The sequence below is a fragment of the Lynx canadensis genome, chromosome A1 (genome assembly GCF_007474595.2).
Source record: "Lynx canadensis isolate LIC74 chromosome A1, mLynCan4.pri.v2, whole genome shotgun sequence".
NCBI lineage: Eukaryota > Metazoa > Chordata > Mammalia > Carnivora > Felidae > Lynx > Lynx canadensis.
Window position 1 is genome coordinate 228781104 of NC_044303.2, and position 13534 is coordinate 228794637.

Here is a 13534-nt window from a genome sequence, read left to right on the forward strand (position 1 = left end):
TGGGCTTGCCTGACCCTCGCTCAGCAGGTTCTGGACAGTCAGGTGCCAACTGAAACCCAAAGTCCACAAAAGGGATTATAGCACACAGTATGATCACAGGCAGCCTTCCGGCCACTGGCCAAGCCCTTCTGGTTTCTCCTTGGGATGTTTTACAATCTTTAGTCTGCTTCAGGAGACCACTCCTGGGATATTGGGACCCCAGATATTTGAAGAAACCTGAAAACAGGTTTTGATGTTTAGGCAGTTCTGCAAGGAGTGAGTGGCACAGGGTATGTTTGGTTATTCAATGTAGTTTCATTTCCGCATTCATGTTTGTTTGCTTCTCTTTGACCTGTTATGCTTCAATGTATTCTGTTTTCGTTACTTGGCTTCCTTGATCTACACCCAACATCTCCAACACTGTAGAAGTAATTAAAATCGAATATTGTCTCTCTTCTGTTAGAAAACGGATACATGCATTTTTTTTGCCAAGCAAATGGCTTCCACATTTACCTTGGCACTGCATGCATTTTAGAACACCTCTTTCCTTCACCTCTCATAATAGGAAGAAAATGAGCACGTTGAATTCTACGGTGGATTTGTGGAAAGGTTTCTAATTCCACAATGCTGAATTGTTAAAATGGCGTGGCCTATGAATGATCTCATGTCACTAATACAAAATGAAAATCCCTACAGGCAATTGCTTTTCCTAATTCTTGTTTGATTTTCTGAGAGCAGACACCATTATTCAAAGCACACATGAAATCATGCACCTGGGCATTTAAATTTGGGACTGAATCTCCTACAGACCTGAGCTTGAAAAAAAGGCTTCAGGGAATTAGCATTTTCCCAGCAGCAGATTTAATAACCCTGAAAAAGGGGTTGTGAATCCTACTGTCCATCATGGAGCTCAGTTACTTTAAAGTGCCGTACGAGGGAGATAGATTTTATTAAGGAGATTTCTATTCCACCGACAAGGCACTGGAAAATTGTAATAGACATAAAAAACCAATCATGTATTATGAGATGATTTGTCAGGTTTCTGGGTTTTTTTTCCCTTGGCTTATGCTATTTGGTGCTGCAAATAAGCAGTACTAAAGAAATGTCTTAGACAGCAGCTTGCTTTGAAGAAATAAAATCCAATCTGTGTGGAGTCTAGAAAGGAAAGCCCCTTTCTACCATCCCTATGCCTTTTCTTTTAATTTTTAATGTTTATTTTTATTTTTGAGAGAGAGACAGAGTCTGAATGGGGAAACGGTAGAGAGAGAGGAGACCCGGAATCCTAAGCAGGCTCCAGGCTCTGAGCTGTCAGCACAGAGCCCCACGTGGGACATGAACTCAGGAACTGTGAGATCATGACCTGAGCCGAAGTTGGATGCTTAACTGACTGAACTACCAGGTGCCCCTCTCTCTTTTTTTTTAAGTTTACTTATCTACAGAGAGAGAGAGAGAGAGAGAGAGAGACTGTGTGTGTGTGTGTGTGTGTGTGTGTGTGTGTACCAGTAGGGAAGGGGCAGACAATGGGGGAGAGAGAGAGAATCCCAAGTGACTCAGCACAGAGCCTGATGCAGGGTTCAAACTCATGAACTGTGAGATCAGGACCTGAGCTGAAATCAGTCGGACGCTTAACTGACTGAGCCACCCAGACACCCCCTACCATCATTATGCTTTTTCTTATGTGGCATTCATTCATTCCTCATTTGGGTTTCACTGTTGCTTCCCACATTAGGTGCAAAATTCACAGCCCTTGTTGGCTTTTGTGAGAATTTGGAAGGATAGATTGAGCATCTTTCTCTGGTGGGTCCTTTTCTTCTCATTCTAGGACCACGTGTCCATGTGCTTATGCACATGTAGGACCTGAATCTTGTAGGCAAAATAGCATGTGACGGGTGGTAGGGGGAGGGGAGGGCAGAGGGAGGCAAGAGGGGCCTGCGACTGAGCCATGGCACTTTGCCATCCAGCTGTGATCCCACACAGGACAAGGCTGTGATTCCTTCAGGCCGCTTTGACTAAATCTTGTGATAGTAAGGAGGCATAATCAGTAGAGCCCCTGGATTTTCTAGACTGATTGTTGCAATTCTCTGCTTTGAATTGCCACTGGAAATTTTAGCTGTGTGCCTTTTATGTGCTTTTTAAATTTATAATCACCCATCTATTCACACATCTATCTACCATGTGCCAGGCATGTTTCCAGTGCTTGGAGGTACAATAGTGGAAAAAAATCACAGACATCGTCTTCATTCTTACACTAACAGAGATGCTGGCTTAGTGGGAAGGAAGACTTTAAAGAACAACATAGGGGGACAGGTGAAATAGGCGAATGGGATTACGAGTACCCTTATGATGAGCACTGAGTAATGCATAGACTTGTTGAATCACTAGATTGTACACCTGAAACTAATATAACACTGTGTTAAGCTTATCGGAATTTAAAAAATAAAGAAAAAAGTTTTTAAAAAGGAAAAACAAAACTCCCTCCTAATCGCAGCGCCCCCTACACCATATGTTGTTGAAACTCCCTCTAGTCATTTTTATATGCATATATATCATAATAAATTAAAACGGATTTATTTTAAACAATTAAAAAAGAACAACACAAGTATACAATTGCAGACTGGACAGGGGAGTGGCTCTCTGAGAAGCAAAACTCAGTGTGCATAGAGTGACTCTGGCAGGGGAACCTGTTTTTATTTATTTATTTATTTATTTATTTATTTAATATTTCGAGAGAGAGAGAACGCGTGCGAATGGGGAACAGGGGCAGAGGGAGAGAGAGAATCTTAAGCAGGCTCCACACTCAGCATGGAGCCCAAGGTGGGGCTTGATCCCACGACCCGGGGATCATGACCTGAATCGAAATTAAGAGTTGAACGCTCAACCGACTGAGCCACAAGGCACTCCTGGGGGGAAGCTGTTTTGGGATGGTGGGGATTGGGGCAGCCCTCTCTAGAAGTACAGTTAGGTAGAGACCTGGAGAATGAGTTGGACACAAAAAGTTTCCAGGAGAAGGAAGAGCATGTGGGAAGACCCGTGTCACGGCAAACGAAGGCCTGCGGGATGGCAGGATAGTGAAGGTGGCAGATGCCGTTGGCGGACCATCAGTTCTCCTGTGGCATTCCCCAATCCAGAACATGTTATGGCTTCCTCCAGCAGGGTTCCGGAACTCTCCATCTGAGGGCATCTGTGGCACACTCATCCTGTGAAGGGAAGTACTGGAGAGGGGAGGCTTTTACAAGTAGCCATCAGCCAGTGGTGACTAGAGCCAGAGGAGAAATGCCCCAGCTTCCTCATCCCTCTGGCTGGATAACTCGGAGGCATGTCCTACTCCGTTTCCTAACAGATCCCAGCAGGACTGGGCCACAGTTTTCTGCATGGGTGACAGCTCGTGCACTCTCTTCTCCTTCATGCTACTCTCCCATGTCCCTCCTGGTACTCCTTGGGGTCATCTCACCAATAAACTACCTGCCCTTGAATCCTTATCTCCTGGTCTGCTCCTGGGGGAGCCCAACATAAGCTAGGAAGAGAGCAAGAGGCTGAAAGAAAGGCAGAAGTCAGAATGTGGAGGGCTGGGGTTCCCAAAGCCTGGTCCCTGGAATCCCAGTGTTGCCTGAAAACCTGTCAGGGAGGATGAAAAGTCACATCATTTTTTTACAATAGTATTAAGATGGTATTTGCCTTTTCCACCATTGTGATATCGCACTGCCAAAGTAGAAATCAAGGGTAGGTGGAATCAATGGAACTTTAGCACGTATCAAGGCTGTACTACAATTCGCATTCTTCATGACAAGCATTTCCAAACAAATGGAAAGTTTTACTTACAAGTGTCCTTGATGGAGCTGTAAAAATGATTGCTCCTTATTAAATCTCTTTTCTGGAGTATACTTTCAAAAAATTCTGTGTAATGGAATGGGCAATATGCTTAAAGTACTCTGTGCCCACCAACTCCAATGGTGGTTTTGAGGAAAAGCTTGAGTTGCCAGCTGAACTAACCTCTTGCTTCATGGAACACTATTTTTACTCGGAAAGAATGACTGGCAGATGATCAAACTATGATTATTCATACTTGGATATCTGCCAGACACTTTCTCAAAAATGAACAAAGTGACATTATTTGTTGCCAATAATAACATTTGAGCTTCCAAGTGAAAACTGGAATTTTGGAAAAACTGTATCTGTCATGGTTAGGTTGATAGTTTCCAAATACTTAAAAGACTTTTCTGAGGGGCTCAGTCGGTTAGGCATGCCACTTCAGCTCAAGTCATGATCTCACAATTTGTGGGTTCCAGCCCTGCGTGGGGCTCTGCACTGATTTGAGGAGTCTGCTTGGGATGCTCTCTCTCTCTCTCTCTCTCTCCCTGTTTCTGCTCCTCCCTGACTCGCACTTTCTCTCTCAAATAAACAAACTTAAAAACAAAACACATGGAAGCACAGTGAGGTTAAAAAAAAAAGACTTTTCTAAGAAGATGGGTGGTGATATTAACAGATGTGATTTTTCGATACCATATAACTATACTGTGACAACATTTTGGAAGGTCTTCCTAACTCAGTGAACCAGTAGTTTTCAAATGACCCGTCTGTGATGGTTCAAAATCCTATATGGGTGATGGGGCGCCTGGATGGCTCAGTCGGTAGAGCATTGCAACTCTTGATCTTGGGGTCGTGAGTTTGAGCCCCATGCTGGGCGTAAAGATTACATAGAAAATCATGTTTGAGCAAAAGATCTATACAAATGGCAAAATATCCCAGTGAACTTTAACATAATAGAATATGAAAAGGTCACTGATGCGATTTCGTATTCCACATTGCAACTAACCATTAGGAAGCGACCACATGGTGAGATTGGTGCAGCAGCCAAAAAGAAGGGCCACAACGATCTGAAATACCTATAAAATGCTCCTCTATCTCCCAACTGCGTGTCTGTGTGAGGCCCGCTTGTCCTCAGTTTATCAACATTGTACATCACAACAAACCGAACGCAGATGTGAGAAGCCAGTTGTCTTCCATTAAGTCAGGCACTGAAGAGATTTGCAGAAATGGAAAACAATGCCACCCTTTTCCCTAAACATGGTTTGTTTGGGAAATAAGAGTTAGTGTTCATAAACTTATTTGTGCAAATCAACTGTGTCGCTTATCTTAATTATATTAATATGCAATGGTATTGTTATTTACTTAAAAATACATTCATAATTGAAACTAACACTTTCTTAGTTTAAGTGCCTCACATGGTGAATGTTGATAGATATAACCCCCGTGCATAAAAACTCGTTGAGGTCCTCACCACCTCCTACAAGTCTAGAGAGGTTCTGAGATTAAGATGTCTGAGAACTTCTACTGTAGAACCTTGCCACTGAGGAGTTTTGAGCAGGTAAGTTCCAAGTTGAAGCAGATTTAAAAGATCATTCACGGTGCATGTGTGTTGCTGTGTGTGATCACAATATGTTGGCAACTTCTGTAGCAATGGAAAGCCAACAGACCTAATGGGGCATCCAGTCTGTTCCATCAGTCCCTGGCAGTGGGAGACACTTCCTCAGCTCCACTCTCCAGCAGATGCACAGAGAGGTCAGCTCCCTGATACCCAAGCCTTCATTTCTTTCTTTTTTTAATGTTTTATTTATTTGTTTTTGAAACACAGAGAGAAAGAGAGAGAGAGGGAGAGAGAGAATCCCAAGCAGAAATCCCAAGAATTTCCATGCTGTTAGCAGAGCCGTCAGCACAGAGCTCATGAACTGTGAGACCATGTCCTGAGCCGAAATCAAGAGTCAGAGGCTTAATCGATTGAGCCCCCCAGGCCAACCCGAGGCTTCATTTCTTGGTCTTCTATAACCACCTGCGAGTCGTCCGAGGTGTGCACAAAGCGTGGGGTTAGCGGAGCCACTGGGCAGTCCTCATCCTTGAAAAGTCTGAGGTCCAGAAACGGAGGGAGCACCTGCTTCTGGAGGGGGATGATCACGGTCCTTCCCTCTGTCTGACTCACCTTGACCCTATGATTCTGTGTTCTCCTAAATGTCTCTCCACCATCCTCTGTGCTCTGGAGAATGTGCACCTGAGCCAAAGGAGGAGGAGAGGGAGAATTTAGAAAGAGAAAAAAGGAGAAAGGCATTCTGGGGCAGACAGCGTTTTCAAGGTGTTAAGAGCACATTGTTCAGGCCCCCCAACTTGCCCCCGCTGCTTGGCTGTGGGGTTCCGGGTGAGTTTAGAAAACAGTGTTTAGTGGGGTGAGTGGGGACGGGAGCGTTTGTCTCGCTGAGCAGAGGTGGGCCCTCCGCAATTCCTTCAGACAGCAGTGGGGCCATGGAGGGAACTGTAATACCGCCAATGTCACCGCCAAGTGGACGCCACCGTCCTGGATTATGACACGACTGGGCGACGACCGGCGAGTGGGCGTGAACAGGTCCCAACCGAGCCGGGCTGGACGGCAGCAGGGAGCCCCAGGCCCCTGCACCCTGGCCTGCCTCCCCCACAGCCTCCTACCTGGAAGGGGTCCTCCGCCTCGCCTGCCTTCATGCGGCCAGACGGCCCCTCTTGAAAGTTCCATCCCTTTTAGCACTGTGCTCCAAAAATCCTCTCAGCCATGAGGTGGCTTCTTTCCGGGTGGGAGGCAGAATGGGGAGCAAATGAGCGTGCAAGTTCCCCGGGAAGGGACGTGCAAAGGGGCACGCAAGGGCGGGAGCTGTTCACCTGGAGGGGCGCCACAGCCCCGGGCAAGCATTTGCATGGGAAGTCCAGGCTCTGCTGTGATTTTTTTTTTTTGCCAGCCCGGAGCGTCTCTCTCGCACCTTTCCAGGAGTAGCGCTGAGCTTCTGGCCCGATCTTGGAGAGCCGGCATCACTGTGAACGCAAGAAGCCTCCAGTGCGTTTTTTCCAAAATTCCTGGTCCCGAAAGAGACATTTCTGGCTTGAGTTTACTCCTTTATCTCCTTTCCAGGCTTAATGACATGAAAGCACTTCGGGGCGCCTGGGTGGCTCAGTGGGTTAAACCTCCCACTCGGCTCAGGTCATGATCTCGCCCATCTCCGTCTCTCTCTGCCCCTCCCCGACTTGTGCTCTGTCTCTTAAAAATAATAAACATTAAAAACAATTTTATATGAAAGCACTTCCTTAGCGCTAGCGGTATCCTCAATAGAGACAGTTTTGGTAAAATGATCTGGTTTGGGAGATTTTGCATTGTGAAATTTTGCAAACTCTTCAGAAGAGTTTCTCCAAAGCAAAACATATTCCTTTAAAAACATTTTTTAAAAAAAATCTTTATTTATTTTTGAGAGAGTGACGGAGTGTGAGCAGGGGAGGAGCAGAGAGAGACAGAGACACAGAATCCAAAGCAAGCTCCAGGCTCTGAGCTGTCAGCACAGAGCCTGACGCGGGGCTGGAACTCACCGACCGTGAGATCATGACCTGAGCCGAAGTCGGATGCTCAACCCACTGAGCACCCAGGTGCCCCAAAACGTATTCCTGTAATGTCAAGATGGGAAGCAATTGTAAGTCAGGAAAATGATCCCCTTTCCTTCCCCTGTAGACATCTGGGGGTTCTGATTCTTTCTCTGAAAATTTCATCAAATGCATTTCCTCCTCTCTTTCTACCAACACAGGTCTCTATCATCTGCACTCGGGATGATTTATTTCTATAGCATCTCCACCGATCTCCTGGTCTCCTGAATTCCTTTTATCTACTCCACCCTGGACTGCCGCCTTCCCTCGCCCTCCTGGAGCCTTGTGGCTTCCGGTTGGCTGAGGGATAAAGGTCGTTCTTCTGAACAGGGGAGGTCACACATGACAGTGCTGTTCACCCAATAGCCATGAGCTCCTCCTCAGTTCCCAGCCTCCTTTGCAGTTAGGCTGAGACCATGTGACCAGGTTGTGGTCAGTGGGAGAGGCAGGAAAGTAACCTCGCCGTTTTTACACCAGGCCCTTAGAACACTTCCCGTGGTAGGGGCTCAATCGGTTGAGCATCTGACTTCGGCTCAGGTCATGATCTCGTGGTCCGTGAGTTCGAGCCCCGTGTCAGGCTCTGTGCTGACAGCTTGAAGCCTGGAGCCTGTTTCAGATTCTGTGTCTCCCTCTCTCTTTGATCCTCCCCTGTTCATGCGCTCTCTCTCTCTCTCTCTCTCAAATAAACATTTTAAAAAATTACAAAAAAACCTCACTTCCCGTGGTACCCTCCAGCTCTCTTGTCCTGCTGCTGTGACCTTGTAGCTGTGTGTGTGGGTTGAATTGTGCAATCCAGTCATGCAGGATGAAGACATTCGGGTGGGCCCTAATCTCATGTGACTGGCATCCTTAGAAGAAGAGGGAAATTCGGACACAGAGGGAAGAAAGCCATGCAAAGCTAGAGGTTGGGATTATGCTGCCATGAACCCAGGAACACTTGAGGCTACCTGAAGCGGGAAGAGGCAAGGAAGGATCCTTCCCTAGAGTCTAAGGAAGGCACATGGCCCTGTGGACACTTGGTTTCAGACTTCTGGCTTCCAGAACCTTGAGACAACCATGTCTGTGGTTTTGAGCCACCTGGTTTGTGACACTTTGTTAAGGCCGCTTTGGGAAACTAATACAGGGTGCTATCCAGAGTAGTTCCTGGACAGAGGCTTTTTGCGAATGAGACACAAACCTGTTCTGTGGTAAACCGTGGAGCTTCCAGAATGTCGTTGTCTCTGTGGCACATGCTGGCTTATCCTGATGAACACGTTATCTAAGCACATTTGTAAGTAGACTCTGGTCTACCCTTTCAACATCAACTATTATTCACCCTGTTTTCCAGTGATATACTCTATGCCTCTGGGACTTATGCTCTTTCTATCTAGAATGTTCTTCCTTCTCTTATTTATCAGGAGAAACCATACCCTGTTGAAAGCCCAGCTGCGACATCACTTTCTCTGAGAAGCCTCTCTCAGAGCTCCTGGTTACCGCCTTTTGCCAAAACTTCTCGAGACCGAATACTGGTTATAATATGTTAAGATTTGGTGTGTGTGTGTGTGTGTGTGTGTGTGTGTGTGTGTAACGTCTTAGAACGTGAGTTCCTTGAAGCCAGGGAGCATACCTTTAATATTTACACCCCGTTTCTGACCTAACATTTCATTCATAGTGCCGAATTAAAGGCAGTAGTGAAATTAACTCTCAGAAGCTCACGCTAGCTTGGCTCTGGGAAGGTCAAAGGGGCCCTGCTGGTTGAGGTCTGAGATCTGACCTTGTTATTTGCCAGCAGTGATGCCCAAGATACGTCTTGGCCTCTCCAGGGATGATGATTAATGAAGGCAGGCAGCGTGGCCTTTGTAAACACTAGGTAGGAAGTTCCGGCGGGTCTCTGAGGTCTTAAGTTCAGGCTATAATTACCTGGGTTCACCAAGTGACTGAGAGATCTAAAGCCCTATCTCTTTGGTGGGTGGTGTGTGTGCATAGTTGTGTGTGTGTGTGCACGCATGCTTGTGTGTGATTGTGGACAAGGGAGAGTAGGGTCTCTTAGGGTTTTCAAGGGCCAGAAGTCTATGTTATTGCTTCTCTCTCTCTCTCTCATTCTTTCTTTCTTTCTTGTTTTCTTTCTTTCTGCATTTTATATTGAATTTTATTCCATTTTTTAAAAATTGAGACAATTGACATACAACATATAAGTTTAAGGCGTACGATGCATTGACTTGACACGTTTACATATTATAATATGATTACCACTGTGGCAATCGTGTCTCATAATTATCATTCCTTTTTGTGTGGGCGTGTTACTGCTTTTTCTAAGGTACTAGGCAGACAACAGGTCAGAGTTTACATTGGATTCTTCTCTTATTCGTTAACATTTTTTTGAAGAGTTAAAAACATTCAGAAATATGCAGATTAAAAACACACTCAACATACGTACAATCCAGAATTAATAAATACTAACATCGTTGGGTGCCTGGGTGGTTCAGGCGGTTTAAGCGTCCGACTCTTGATTTTGGCTCAGGTCATGATCCTGGGGTTGTGGGTGGGGTTCTGCACTGAGAGTGAAGCCTGCTTGTGATCCTCTCTCTCTCTCTCTCTGCCCCTCCTCTGCTCTCCTGCACTTGCACTCTCTCACTCTCTCTCTCAAATAAAAAAAAAATGCTAACATTGCTGATTTTACTTTGTATTTTCTAAGCATAAGTGGTCATTATGGACAATATGCTGAGTTTCTCATTTGTTCCCCTCCACAAATCTCCTGGATGGCCCCATGTCCCTGTCACCACGTCTATAAATCTGGTGTGTGCTCTTACAGTTTGGATTTTTGTACTTTACAGACAAAGGACCCACTTATAAATATGTAGTTTTACCTAGTGTTTAAAATTAAATAGCCTGACGTGGGGCTTGAACCCACAAGCCGTGAGATCATGACCTGAGCCAAAGTCGGACACTCAACTGACTGATCCCAGGATCCCCACCCCCCCCTTTTTTTTTAAAGTAAGCCCTACACCCAGTGTGGGGCTTGAACTCACAACCCCAAGATCGAGTCACCTGCTCTACCGACTGAACCAGGCAGGCACCCCGGAAATATCCATTTTCAACTTTACCGGACAGAACCCTCATTTCCTGTGGGCTGCTGGGCTCATAGCTCTCAGCAAGAGAACTGCTTACACTCTCTTCCCGGAGGCAGCCTATATCCGTGGTGGGAGAACAAAGGGGTGCGTTCATTTTGGTTGGGGACACCCCTGAAGGGTCAGCGCAGGTCCGTAGCTCCGTGGGCTTGGCTGAAATCTCTGCTATCATGCGGACGGCAGCTCAGCGATTCTCTCTGCCCGGTCCTGCTTCCTCACACCTTTTGGGTATTGTCCCCGCCAGACTCTCTCCAGTCTCCTTCCTGTGTGCCAAGCTCCAGCTCCGAGTCCATTTCTGGGGAACTGACCTATGGCCCCAGACAGTGCCAACCTGTTTTCCAAAGTGCGTCTATTAGTTTACACACACCAGGAATTCCTCTTTCCCCGAACCTGTGCCTACACTTTGCATCCTTAAACTTTCCATTTTTTGCCAATCGAATGGACGTGAAATTGAGCTGTACTGTGGTTTACATCTGCTTTCCCCTAATCACAGATCAGATCCTTCCTCCATGATGAAAACACAGCGTGCTAGCAAGTGCAAGTTTATTCCGTGGTCCTATCCTTGCCCCGAGGAGGTGATTGCTGGGCTTCCTCTGGCCAAATCTCTCCGGTTGTCTGCTCGTGTCTGCTTGGTGCTGCTGGGTCCCTGGGCTGGTTGGGGGAAGGTGAGCTTCCTGGTTCCAGAAGTCTGGTGTGCCTGGGGGAAGCAGTGTCACCCCCCGACAGCATTTCAGTTCGCGGCACTGAGGTTTTACACGTTTTTGCCTCTGAGGTCACAGGCAGCCAGGAACAATAGAGACGGAAAACAGTACAAAACCAGACAAAACCAAACGAACCCAGAAACCATTGCCATGCACTCACTGCTGGGGGTGCTACTGGGCAGAGTGATGCCCTTGACCAGGTCAATGAAGATACAGGGGAAGATCTTGCATTGGACTCAAAGTGTGTAAGTGGCTTCAGGACCAGAGACATCTCTCCGCCTGGAGTAGCATATCAGGACTGGGTCTTTAAGGAGGTTGGGGGTTTCACAGCGGGAAACGGATGGTTTCCACTAATCACTTTAGGAACTGGGTTGGGGGAGGCTCCTGTGACACCCCCTCGTGTTTTACACAAAAGCTCAGAGGGTAACCTGGACCACTTGACGAAAGAAAAAAAATCCACTCTCACCTAAATGTAAATTCAATAGGAAAAAACTAAGCTGTGAAATATGCTTTTGGATAGTAGGCTCTGGGTCCCTGGAGTTCTTCAAAGGGATCCACGCATCCGCATGTGGGTGGGAATTTTCCTAACGAATGGTTCTAACCCGTGGGCCTGACCATGTTGCTCCCTTGATTAAATGCTTCAAAGGCTTCGAACTCACTGTAACTGGGAACAGATGGGTGGTTGCCAGTGGCCGGGGGTGGGGAAATAGGGATGTGTTGGTCAAAGGGCAAAAGCTTCCAGTGTATATGATGCATAAGCTCTGGGGACCTAATGTACAGCATGGCCACTGTAGTTAATAATTTGGTATCGTGTACTTGCAAGTTGCCCAGAGTAGATCTCCAGCATTCTCCCCATACTTGCACCAAAAGGTAACTATTGTGGGGCGATGCATATGTTAATTAGTTGGATTATGGTAATCATTTCACAATGCAGCCGCATATCAAATCATCATGTTGTACACCTTAAATATATACACCTTTTATGCGTCGATTATACCCCAGTAAGGCTGAGGAAGAAGAAAAGGCTTCCCAGGAAGCAAAGGATAGAGTGAGATGTCCCAGCGTAGCGAATGGGACCTTCCAGCCCCTGTCGTGCGTGCTATGTTCTTCACACACCTTTGTGCTCTGCCCAAGTTGAGCTCCATATATGGAATTTCTTCCCCCTCCTTTTCTGTCTGTTCCTTCTCTTCAAGAGCCAAACAAACCATGACTTCCTGGGTGAAACCTTGGCAGGCTCCAGGCAGGACCCGCACTGGCAGACCCCTCTGTGCTCCTGCCTCGCCTGGCCTGGGGAGCGGGACTCCCTGCTGGTGAACCCGGCTCCCGTCTCTGCCTCCATATTTCAGGTCTGAGCACCGGGTGGGAACTGCGTGTCCTCATCTTCCGGTCTCCCGAGCCGTGCCTGACACAGAGCAGACAGTCCGTGAGCTACGTAAACAAGTCAAAAAGTGAACAGAGTTTGGAGACATCCTCTCAAAAATAAATAAAAATTCGTGGCTTTTTATGTAGCAGGAGGGCTCAAATCACTTGCTTGACTATCAGCTGAGGAACTTGGGTGTTAGAAGCTGTGGGCCAGTGTGGCGCCATTTTCTCTTGACAGCTGGGGACCGAGTGGTTTTCATTTAGGAATTCCTCCCCAGCATTTCTTGGAAATTTTCTCTGTTTTTCCACATCTTGAATCCTGAGGATAAAATCAGACAAGATATGGGGAAAATGAGGGAAAGCTGACAATTCTTTTTTTTTTTTAATTTTTTTTGCTTAATGTTTATTTATTTTTGAGACAGAGAGAGACAGAGCATGAACGGGGGAGGGTCAGAGAGAGGGAGACACAGAATCCGAAACAGGCTCCAGGCTCTGAGCTGTCAGCACAGAGCCCGACGCGGGGCTCGAACTCACGGACCGCGAGATCGTGACCTGAGCCGAAGTCGGGTGCTTAACTGACTGAGCCACCCAGGCGCCCCAATTCTTTCTTTTTTTTAAGTTTATTTATTTATTTTGAGAGAAAGAGAGAGAGAGAGCACGAGAGAGAGCGGGGGAGGGACAGACAGAGGGGAAGAGTGAGACTCCCAAGCGGGTTCTGTGTTGTCAGCGCGGAGGCTGACGCGGGGCTCTAACTCGTGAACCTCGAGATGATGAAACTAAGGTTTGGACTCTCAGCTGACTGAGCCATCCAGGCGCCCCAGAAAACTGATCATTCTTATGTGAGAACTGAAGCTGGACAGCCAACCTGGAGACATTGCCGGTTGGGAGTCCACTGGGCCGGGTGGAAAGCAGAAGAGGGAGCAATGACACACGGGCTCGAAGGGTCAGGCGGCCACCTCT